General features: G+C 29.2%; 1 non-coding gene across 1 annotated transcript; it reads left to right on the top strand.

Moving 5' to 3' along the window:
* Nucleotides 1-2,147: 2,147 nt before the first annotated feature.
* Nucleotides 2,148-2,265, top strand: LOC6646299. The gene has a single exon (XR_049840.2). It is a non-coding gene; the product is annotated as a U5 spliceosomal RNA (small nuclear RNA).
* The last annotated feature ends 646 nt before the right edge of the window (nt 2,266-2,911 follow it).

Here is a 2,911-nt window from a genome sequence, read left to right on the forward strand (position 1 = left end):
TCCCTACAATCTTCCCTCCCGTTTTTCGCCCCCTTATGTAGACACTTCTAAATGGTCCACCCATGACAGGCAATATTAAATGGTTTTAATTCTTAATAATTTTTCCTAGATTTTTTAAGGTTTTTTTTCTTATTGTTTTTTGTTTTGGTATTATTTTTTTAACACTAGAGAAAGTACATATGTATATACATGAAATGTACACGCGCTGAAATTTTGGAGTACAATATGTTGCTAACACAAAAGTCTGTCTATAGGTTTTAAACACAAACGAAAAAGAAAAAAAAAAAGAAAACTACGAAGAGAACGAAAAACAAAATAAAAAAAAGTAAACTTTAAAAAAAAAATTTTTAAAAACAAAAAAAAAAATAAAGAGAAGAAAGAAAGTCGCGTTGAGTGCGCTTGCATATCACAAGAAGAAAACATGAAATGAGAAACACATTCAAAAGTTATCATTAACTCCGCACCAAACAACACCATCCCCACCCACAACACCCAGCAACAACAGCAACAAAAATGAAATCATAAGAGAAATTGTCTAAAGCAAGGAACTTCTAAAAGAAAATCATAGACAATACATATAATTATATATTCATATATGTATATGTTAATCCCATATATCATTCTTTTGCTTTGGAAACTGAAGAACTGAATAATTGAAGATCAAATCAATGTGACGCAGTCGTTCGTCTGCTCATCTCTCTCCCCTTATTTGGGCATAGTGAACTTAAATTGTATTGTGTAGAGAATTAATGCTGTGGATTCTTTATTACTCCCTTACTCCCTCCCTACAAACCGACACTCCCCCGTAACTCTCTCTCTATGTGTGATTATTAATACTTATTTATCTTGTTGACATTATATAGACTACAACAAAAAAATCAAGCCAATTGATCTATCTTGATCATCGATGATTATGTTATTTTCATTTATACAAAAATTTTAAAATTTTTTCTTTTTTTTTTGTGATTTGTTCAGTTGTTTATTTTAATATTTCATCTACTTTGTTTTGCATACAAGAAATATATATATATATATTTATAAGATTTGTACTTTCCTCTCTCTCTTTTCGTTTGTCAAATATATATATATGTATTTATATATATATATATATATAAATTGCTTAAATTTTTTTTTAACTTATTGTGTACATCAAAGTAAGACTAATTAATTAATTTAAAAACAAAAAACGAGAAGAAAAACAACAAATAAAATGTGAAAAAAAATCTTTTTGAAAAAAACCAATAAAAAAAATAATAAAATTTTTAAAAAATATATTTGTCTTTTTACATATGAATGTTGTATGTACATATATATATGTATTTAAAAAAAACTCAACAGTTTAAATAAATAGTTTGAGATTGAAAGTCTTTGAGTTGGCCAAATTTCTAATGACATTCATTTTATTTCAGATTTATTTATCTATTTTTTACAGATATTTCCAAAGATTTTTTTTATTCAATGGCTCAAAAGGACAACCAGCGATATCTTTCAGATACAAATAGATTCAACCAGTTAGTAACAGAAGGCAGATAAAATTAATCAAACACATTTAGTCGGGGTGTTTCAGAAATCCCGAAACTGTCAGCGAAACTTAAAACGAACTTCGTTATACCGAACAACTCATTATAACAAATTTAGTGTTAAGTCCCGTGTAAAAACTATTAAGTACTCATAAATACGACAATAAATTTGGTCCTCTCAGATTCGTTATATTGAGGTTTGGCTGTAAGATTTTCTGAAGATCAAACTGTAGTGATATGGGCCATCAGCTAGTAGATTTTTACCATCTCATGTAACCAAATCTCTCTTACTATTAAAATTTCTGGGGGCTAAGCGAAAAACTATGTAATTTATGTAAATCAACGATCAAATTTACTTATTTTGTGCCCTGTGGACAGATTGTTCAGTTTACTTTGCAGTATGCAGTTGCTTGGCATAGGCAACTTTAACGGTCAAATGTATAAGACTTTTTATAAGATGATTTAAACATGCGCAGTTTGTCAGCGCACTTTCGTGTTGTTGGCGATGGTGGTGGCACTGGAAAGTATGCAACATAATATGAATATTTTCATTTGTTGATTGCATTATAATTCCCAACCAACTCTGGCATTGTGCGCATGGTATGACTCTAACTGGCACTGGAATAGTTACTCTGGCTTCTCTTCAGTTGTCGAATAAATCTTTCGCCTTTTACTAAAGATTTCCGTGGAGAGGAGCACTCTAATGAGTCTAAAATAATTTTTTGTTAGTGCCCTTGTTGCAAAACGGGGCCATAATTAATACATTTGCACAATTAAAAACAATAAAAGAGAATTTCCAAACGAATTTAAACATATGTATTTTGTTTCTCTTTGCCATGCCGAAAAAAAATTATTGTAGTAGACTTTTAGTTTTTATTTTAATAAGAGTGGAGATTTATTTTAACTAAATAATTACAACTCTATAATACAAATATTATTGTTAAAACTTGAAAATACAATATACATATACAACTTTCGATAGAGGAAAAAGTAAATAAAAGTGTGTGGCGAGGGGATTAGTGGGTGTTTGGTTAAATTGGGAGGGGTGAGGGATAGGGAGAAAGCAAAAGCTTTCTCATTTTGTTTTTTATGGGAGAAACTGCTTTTTGATTTGGATAAAATTTTGATTTCGTTCTTGTTATATCTGTTCTGTTCTGTTCTTATGATTATCACAGTTTTTTAAAATATAAAAAAATTCGGACGTTTTTATGGAAATCGTTTTTCGTTTTCATATATATATACATATATATATATATATATATACATATATATATATATATATATATAATCTTCGTTGAACTAGATAGGCGGAAAAGGGAAAATGGGTAGCGAAAGTTAGTAAAAATGCTTTTTGAGAGGGTTTGAGCAATTTTTGTTGTTGTTGTGCGAAT

The sequence above is a fragment of the Drosophila willistoni genome (assembly GCF_018902025.1).
Source record: "Drosophila willistoni isolate 14030-0811.24 chromosome XR unlocalized genomic scaffold, UCI_dwil_1.1 Seg143, whole genome shotgun sequence".
NCBI lineage: Eukaryota > Metazoa > Arthropoda > Insecta > Diptera > Drosophilidae > Drosophila > Drosophila willistoni.